Here is a 9,936-nt window from a genome sequence, read left to right on the forward strand (position 1 = left end):
GGGCAAGTTTGTCAAGCGCTTTTTTTAAAAAACAAATTAAAAGGAGACTTTGGTTATAGGTTAGGCAGTTGAGTTTTATTGGTGGCTTGTTGAGTGTAGTGTTTTTATTGTTCTCCAACAAGCGTAGTTGAATTATCAAGCAAATTTTCATTTTCGTTCAATTCCATATAATATTTTGCTTCCATTTATATTGAATTGGCAGGTTTTGTTATAATTCCATGATAACGAAAGTTACTTTTCCTGTTAGAAGGATGTAACTTCAACTTATTCACGTGGCCAGATCGTGGCTTGGCATTCTGTTCTCAGGGTTGTACTTAATGTTTCGAAATCATGACTAGCGGGGTAAGATCGGCAACATAAAGCCACATTAGAAGCAAAGGATAAAAATCAAACAGATGATAAATAAAAACATGTTTGCATTTGTTATTCATGTATATATGTCTTTGAACTTGCATTTCGTTGTAATAATATTAAATGGGTGTTGGATTTGTATTTCTTTGTTTTAATAGTGAATTCCAACTTATACATTGTTAATAACATAATTTTATATACGTGCCTTTCTTGCCCCATTACTGTTGCCCCTATACCAGGGGCAACTTTAATAAAAATAATTAAAATAATTATAACTTTACAAAAAGAGAGAAGTTGCCGATCTTGCCCCTATACCCGGGGCAACTTCGTCAATTTCTCTCTTCTTGTAAAGTTGTAATTATTTTAATTATTTTTATTTCCAAACTGATTTTAACCAGTTCTATAGTAAGGTAACATTCCAATAGACAATATGCAAAGCTTTTTTTTCAGTTTACAGCAGTATTTATTACACAAAATTTAAGTAAAGTTTAACATGCCGATCTTGCCCCGATCTCCCCTACATTATAGCCAATCTTACCCGTTTTCACAAAATGCAAGAATTAGGTCCTCCGTTTCCAGACTAATTAGATACCTGGTCCCGATTCTATTTCTGAACGTCTCCTGTTCACGTCCAGTCAAACGAACTATTTTCAACGTTTCTGGAACGTTTACAATTGTTCTATAATCGAACCAATATTCGAATTTTATGTTCGAATTTAATTCGAACAAATTCGAACAAAACATTCGAAATAGAAAGCCACTTTCAACCACTTTCAGCCTCATATCTCCCGCACCCTTATAGCTATCGAGACGCAGCCCCCTGGTGCACGAACTGAGACTTGGGGCTACTACCACATACAAACACCATTCACGTGCGATGTGTAGTTTTGGCGGAAAAGTGAAATATAGAGACATACATGTCCATTTATATATATATATATATTGATATAGATATAGATAAAAGAAATAATGAGATAAAATAGGTTTCAGATGTTATTTAGTTTTCTGCACATTACAGTTTAATATAGTTTTAATCTAAATATATAAAATTACTTGTCCTAACTGACTGACTGAGTGATTGACTGGGTGATTGATTCATCATCTCTGGGAGCAAACCGCTGAACCTAAAGTGGTGAAATTTTGTACACAGTAATGGTACACCATGAGAATTCACACTAAAAAGGGATTTTTCGAAATTCCAACACGGGAAGGAGAGGGGGAGCATTAATGCTTAACCGGAAGAACGGTTTCTACTGTACTGTTTTAGATGCGATTTTTCGTTTTTAACTACGTTTAGTTTTCATTGAGTACTGAGGTGTATTAAATTGATAACATTTCAGACATTGTTATAAATATTTTGATATATTTGGAGTTTTTAATTAAATGTTCGAATCGTTTTAAATTCGAATTTGTTATTGCATAGAACGATTATAGCATAATTGCATAGAACATTCGATTATAGAACGATTGTAAACATTCCAGAAAATTGATCAAATTGAAAATAGTTCGTTTGATTCTCATCATTCTCAGCGGTAGGTGTCATATAACAATTACTATGGTTGTTGAAATACTGAATATAAATGGAGTTTGCTTGCAAAACCCCCGCGGGCGAAGTCGCGGGTAACAGCTAGTAAACCAATAAATCTCTTGATTAAAGCAATCACAAAAGAATTGTTCTGAATAAATCCTTATCTAATCATTAAACTATCTATCGGTCTTAATGGTTCAATAATAATGTTTTCTTTTTACATAATATCGTGAATCGATCAGTTTTCTGGGACGTGTAAACAGATCGTATTTAACTAAAATGTCACTAAGACATTATTTGCAGAAGCAAGAGCAATCTGCACTAGAGATACGCTAGTGTCGACCGGCACTACAATTGATTATCGAAAAATTCTAATAATAATTAATTTGTTAAAATGATTTCCTAAAGGATGTTTTTATTTATAAAGAAACTTTTAAAAATTAAATAAAATAGTTAACTTTAAACGAAACAAATTGAATTGAAATTTTAGACATTCCTTATAACCCCCGAAAACCGCATTTATAGGCTTACTGATTTCCCAACTCATACAAGTTGCAAAATTTATAGCGAGTTCCGTTTCTTTTAACAAACAATTGACGTTAGGATAGTCAAATGGAAAACGTCCTAAACAAAACATAGTTATACAACAGTTTAAAGTGAAGAAACGTTCACACACCCTTCAGATTTCCTTAGATGTTACACATTAGAAACATTTGTGGCTTAACGATAAATAGCATGTATCTAATAAATTGGTTTGTTCAAAATAGCTTGAGTGAATGCAAATTATCACGTAATCATTCATAATGTCTAAAACTTAAATCAAAAACTGAATTTTAACTTTTATGCATTTACCAACGATCCACCGAGTGAGTAAATATGAATATGGCTGATATATTTCCACCATTCGCTTTCTATGTGTTTTCCCTGACTAATAATAATATCCCAATGAGGACCTTCTCCAAGAAGAGGCAGAAGAATTACGAAGCCCAAAACAAAGAATATCGGAAGTGTATATCTGCAAGACGAACAAAATATAATATTCGAAGCAGTGACAGTAAGATTTAAGTATTTTACCTGATAACTCGCTTGACTGTAAACATGATATAGTATTTCGCAGAGTTTCGTCCAGTTTTTTGTCTCAGATACATTACCATAAACCCGCTAGCCAAAAAATATTATTCTATTATTAATTTTAAATACAAAAGTATTTTTGCAAAAAACCTATAAATCTTACAATTATTAATATGATATCAAATGTAAATATTCTTCGAAAATTATATTTATATATAACATTTAAATTAAAATGATCTTACCTGTAGAAAAAGAACGATTCCATCATAGAGAATAATTTCGAATAAAAGAAGATCTACATGCTTGGATATATTGGAATATTTATCTGTAAATATAAGTATTGTTATTCTTTTAATAATGGATAAATATAAAAAATGTTTTGTATCAAATATGAGTTTTATTAATTGATAAAATAAAATATATATTAATTAGCTAGCTGTACCCGCAGTTTCGCTAGCGCGGATTTTGCAATTTGATAGAAATAACCGTCGGTATTTCACTAAAATTCTCAATCATTACTCGTTACTAATTTGGTAAAATTACTGATTTTTGTTTGTTTCAAACTTTAGCATGCTTTAGAAATAGTGCGGCTCTATATATCGTTTACTTAATAAAACTGTCTTGTATCTCCTTTTCATCAGCTTAGAAGTGGGATGTTGAAAATTAATTTTTTAGCTGTTATCTATGACATTATAGGAATGCACTGTCAAAATTTCACTACTAAGTTCAGCAGTTTGCTCTGGACCATGATGAATCAGTCAGTCAGGACATGTAATTTTATATATATACTATAGATTTTGATTAACTATTCTTAAGCAATCGTTCCTCTTATATGGTGTTCAAGCGAATTTTTTTAAAAAGGAATTAGCTTATAATATTAAATGATTATTAACACTCCAAGCAATTTTTTACTGTAGAGTAAAAAATAGATTATTGTAGTTCAATCGTCGTAATGTAAAATTGTAAAGTTTTCTAAAACATTTAAAAGAGTTTAAAAATGACTTTGAATTTTTATACAAAAAACTTTGGGAATTGCAAAGGATTAGGGTGGATTTTAGTCGATTGCTTCATAAGAGTTTCGAGTTTCTCAAAATCCAATTAAAACAGCATTATTAAATAAAGGCAACACCTGATATTCGAATATATTCAGCTATCTTTCATAATCCTGAGTGAATAATAGCTTAAAACTAACTTTAATTAATTAATTGATCTACATATTTTCTAATAACGCAATTTCAATTATCTTACTGAATCATTTTCCTGTCAGCAATCCGAAATGCTTATTCTACAATGTAATCGAGTCAGTGTCACTCATGATTTCGTGTTGCAAATGTTTTTAATACAATACAGAATTCGTATGAAAAAGGAATAATTTGTTTCTTTTTAACAGTACTTTTTCTTTGTTTCTAGAGATTTTTTTTCTTCGTCTAATTTTTGAACATTCGTCTTCACTTTTTAACGATTCGAGTCCATCCTGATTTAGTCCTGATCAAATTTCACCGGAAACTTCCTTAAATTACAGATTTTTTGTATTGCGCAAATACTGATTCCCGTCTATCATAAACACGCGATAAAAATAATAAAATAAATGCTTTCAATAGTAATTTGTTATTCGTAATTCATTGCTCTTATTTTTCTAAATTTTATCCGTTGCTTTTACATTCATTGTAGCTCTGGTCAATCTAATTACAGTCGACCCCCCTATAACACGTTAGATACGTTCCGTTTTTTATTAAATTCATGTTGTACGAGTCCTTAAATAAGCAAATCGATACTTTTTATAAATATTTTGGAATGGAAGCATATGATATACAAAACATAAAATGCATGAATGCCGCTACGATCTCAGAAAAGGCTGAAGAAGACTAGCGTCTCGACTGTTGATTCAAGAATAATAAATGAGTGTGTGTTACAAAAGGGCAATAGTTCATATTCTAAATTTAGCATTACTGTACATTACCGTTAGTATAACTTAATCGAACACTAATTGCTAATATCTCATTCCTAACAGAGTTAATATTCAATTACTCTGTGAAAAAGTAACTGTAAAATAAGTGACACTCAGTAAAATAGTGTTTTAAATTTTTGAAACTTGACTGTGATTGTTCCGCATTTTAATTTATAATGCGTTGCAAATTGTCAATGAATTAATAAGATATGAGATAATAATTTTTTAAATATATGTATGTAAAGAACTTTAATTTCAAAATTACTTTTATATAATTCTTAATAGTTTTCCTCTTAACTTATTTTGCAAAATAAATAAGGCCTCATCTTTTTTCTAGCGAAAAAAAATATATAAATATTAAATCATATATCTTACAGTAAAAGAAAAAATACCTCCTATTGTGGGGTAAAATAATTCTATCGCGAATACATGTCCGAACACCACAATATTTATTAGAAGAAATTTTACACCGCAGATCGATTTTGTACTTTCGTCAAGATTCGTCGAATATAATTTATGTAGAGATTTATAAGGTGAAGCTCCGAGAATATACTTAAAAATTTTTCCTAAAAATAACAAACATTAATAAATTATTATTTAGGTGCAGTTAACTGATAAAAATATATTTATTGTAAAACTATTTTTATGAATTCTTCATAATGTATTCGAAAATAAGAGAATTAAAGATCATTTTCCTTAACTTTAAAATAAGAATAGATAAATTCTCATCTTTAATTATCGTTTTTATAATCTCAAAGACTTACCTTTACTCGCCTTCAAAGGAATAATATGAAGTCTCATTAATATTTCTGTTAACGTTGCCAATCCTACCCATGCAATAAACGTGCCGAGAACAATTCTAAATTAAAGCAATTAATATTTTCATATCAATTTACTTCAATATAATTTATATCATTTAACAATCAATTAAGTAACTATTATTGTATTTATATCTGTTTGAATGTAAGAATATAAATATCATTTCTGTGTACATAACAACTTAAGAGGTATATTAGAATTGCATTATTTATAAATGTCTTAAATACTTGCTTAATGAAGACTTTTCACTTGTGAAGCTTCGGCTGGGTCCGAATTGCCATCAGAATTTGTCTCACAGAAATTGTAAAACTAAATCACCAAAAATCACAAAAATTTTTTGTTTAAATTTTCCGTTTAAAGTTACACACCGATGGAAACTGATAAACATCAAAGTTCTATTGGTATCGGAATTCGATGTTTAATCAAACATCGACATCGACCTCTCCATCGTTATCAGCTGATATTGAATTTTCTCTAAAAACTGATAGAAGACCAATCGAAAGCGCAACCAGGAGCGAAAACTAACGAAATGAGCGATCGAAGAGGAAAACAGATAAAAACACGTGATGAAATGACACAGATTCCATTATAAAGTCTTCGTTACTTCTCCAGTAGATTTTTCTTCCACAATTCCACTTGAAACATTTTTAAAAAGTCCCTTCTCTTGTGTTAACGAAAGTCCCATCGATTCATCACGTTACTCTCTTAACTCAAAAGAGATTCTTCCGTCTGTCGTCTCGGAACGTTCCAATGGATCTATCCAGAGACGGTCTGCCCAGTTTTTTCCCATAATTTTTTATTCTTTCGGAGAATGGTTAGTCATAGGATACGAAACGCGATCAGCCGCTGTACATCGAAAATCGGAGGAAAACTCGCTATTATTCGTTTTTATAAACTGAGATTTAACCATTGATAAACTATAAACAATTATTACAAAATTTGGTTTATATTCATTCATTTAAATTATTCGTTTTTATTACTATTTTACGGTATCATACCACGGAGTTCCGAGTCGATACAATTGAAAGAACAGACTGTAAATTATCACCTATTTTATTTAGCAATTATATAAAATCTATAATGGAATACAAGGAAACCAAGAATAATGCTGTGAAGGTAAACGGTAAAATCTTCAACATAATACGTTTGCATAGCTCTGGTTGCAAACAGGGAACAAGAGCTACAAGAGGTTTTGAGAAATCTTAATGATCACTAAAAGCCGAGTGCAACCAGGAAATAATGATTTGTTTAAGAGGAAATCGAGAAAAATGCTAAAACAGCACCTTTTCTGCGATGTTACTGAAAAATTACACCAATTAAATATGCAACTACAGGGTAAAGATAAATCAATAATAGATATGATTAGCATTTCGAAGTCATTTAAAGAGAAAGTAAATAGGCTTGCAATGCAATTAAAACGTCGTGATTTAAAGCATTATCAAAATCTTGCTGATGAGTCTAAAAATAAAAATAAAAATCTTACAACAAATATGACAATATTATTGCACTGCTTCTAGAAGAATTTGAAAGAAGATTTCTAACATTAAGTGAACTTGAAGATATTGCCAGTTTTTTGTATTGCCCATTTAATGACAACATGGATGTTGAAAGTGTAGCTCAGAAACTAAACAACTTTCTCGTTACTACAAATTTAGCAAGCTTGGAAGAATAAATAATAAATACAGTAGAGCGTCGATTATCCGAAAGTCAATCATCCGAAACGTCAATCATCCGAAAGAATTCCAGTCGGCAAATTTAAATTTTCGCCAGTGCTGTGGCGCTGCAATCTTTGGCTACTCAAATATTTTACGTTTTTGATACTAAATTAACTTCTAAAGTATAATTTTTTATTGTTTTTATATTTTTCAATATATTTATTTTGTTTGTACAAAATAAAACAATAATTTTTAACGATACGTTAGTCTTCGTTAGGCGTAACATCGACGAAAATTCAACGCGAAGCGACACGCAACGGAGAAAAATGTCAAGATGGGATAAATTAATATATTTTTTCGTACATAATCGGTTATCCGAAACATCGATCTTCCGAACAACCCCAGTCCCCAATTGATTCGAATAATCGACGCTCTACTGTATTAAATGTGACATAAATCTTAAGTTACTGCTTTCAGATTGTAATTTTTGGAAACTGATAAACAAAGATAAATATCCAAATATTTGGACAATTGTTGCACCTTTCAATGCCTTCTTTGGATCAATATATTTATATTTTTAGTTGAAATTCTTGTTAATTATTTATTAAAATATCTATGAAAAATTTGAAAAATCTTAAAATTGTTTGCCAATATTCATAGTCGCCCGCGGACTATATTTTACCCGAAAGAGTAGCCCCTAAGAGATAAAAGTTTAACCACATCTTTTAGATAAACGAAAAAAATACACGATAGGACATCTATTAAGACATTCGGGACGAATAAAAGTATTGACTGAATGATAGAAAAAAAGAGTTTAGAGGTCGACCTATAATGGGATATTGGATTATAGTAAAAGGCAGAAAACATTACACAATTATGTTTACCAATTCTTTGAATAATAAGAAAAGAAATACAAGTAGAAACAGTTAATGATTTAAAACAGAATATTAAAAATACAGAAATGAAGATAAACGATGCGCATTCAAATAGAAAATAAATTTCTTTTTAATATCATGTAATCTGCTTCAGTATAAAATAGATTCGATTGGCTATTTTCTTTGTTAAACTTATATTTTCTATTGAGATTATTGAGTAAAATGTTTTTTAGTCAATTTATTATCGCGTTTTTTCGGTAAAACTATATTATTTATTTATATTTTCTATTGCGTCGTCAATTTGCCTTAAGTAATTTGAAGTTATTTTCATACTTTTGAAGTTCTTAATTTAATATAATTAGTTTAATAAAAATATACTTACAACGATATCAATTGTCCGGTACTATTATATATTCAATGCGTTCATCTTTGATTCTGCAATATCCGACATTAAAGTCTACCGCTGTCCGGAATACTGAAAAGTAAAACAAAGAACGTAATTAAACATTTATATAAGTTCACTAGCTGTTATCCGCCACTTCACCCGCAGGGGTTTTGCAAGCAAACCCCATTTATATTCAGTATTTCAACAACCATAATGATTGTTATATAACACTTACCGCCGAGAATGATGAGAATTGCTGAGAATAAAATGAACTATTTTCAATTTGATCAATTTCTGGAACATTTACAATCGTTCTATAATCGAACCGATACGCAATAACAAATTCGAATTTAAAACGGTTCGAACATTTGGTTAAAAAATCGAAATATATAAAAATATTTATAACAATGTCTGAAATGTTATCAATTTAATACACCTAAGTACTCAATGAAAACTAAACGTAATTATAAACAAAACATCGCATCTGAAATAGTACAGTAGAAGCCGTTCTTCCGGTTAAGCCTTCTTAGTTTTCTTAAGCCTTCAAAAATCCCTTCTTAGTGTGCGTTTCCACAACGTACCCTAACTGTGTGTACCAAATTTCACCTCTTTAGATTCAGCAGTTTGCTCTGGGCGATGATGAATCAGTGTCTCTGTCAGTCAGTCAGTTAGGAAAAGTAATTTTATATATTTAGGTAAATTAACTTTTCGGAATGAGAATTTAATTTATTGCTTATCTCATTTTCAATTTATCAGATAAAATTACGTTTAAAATGCGTTTCTTTCCTCTTTTGGTTGTCTGAAGAATACAGTTTAAATTAGTGTGAAATCGAATTTAACTAATAAAAGAAAAAGTATTTGAAAAACAGCCAATCTTTCAATGCGGTGATTCCCTACACATGGAGGAATTTCAATAGGAGTTTTTCCCCCTCTATTTACATGAAAAACGCCTATCGAAAACTCGTCAGTCAATATTTGACAAATTCTTAAGAGAATCTGTTATTGGCACTCCACGTAGTACAGTTACTACTTCCTTATAAAAATAGCATAAAAATAGTTTTCTTTTTCCATTTTATACAATGTATACTCTTGCTAATCCGAACCCGTTATCGTAAGGAGTTTACGGATGTAAACTCCTTACGATAACGGTAATTTTGATGGAATGGTAATTAAAAATTTTTATGCTGAATTCGATATTTATATCGACATTAAAATGCATTGTGTATACAAATAAAAATTTTACAAAGTTATTATGGTTTTTAGTATGATTTTGTTTTGTATTTAGCTAAATACTAGCTGCAAGG

The sequence above is a fragment of the Centruroides sculpturatus genome, unplaced genomic scaffold (genome assembly GCF_000671375.1).
Source record: "Centruroides sculpturatus isolate CEXI.00-Female unplaced genomic scaffold, Cexi_2.0 scaffold2229, whole genome shotgun sequence".
NCBI classification, from domain to species: domain Eukaryota; kingdom Metazoa; phylum Arthropoda; class Arachnida; order Scorpiones; family Buthidae; genus Centruroides; species Centruroides sculpturatus.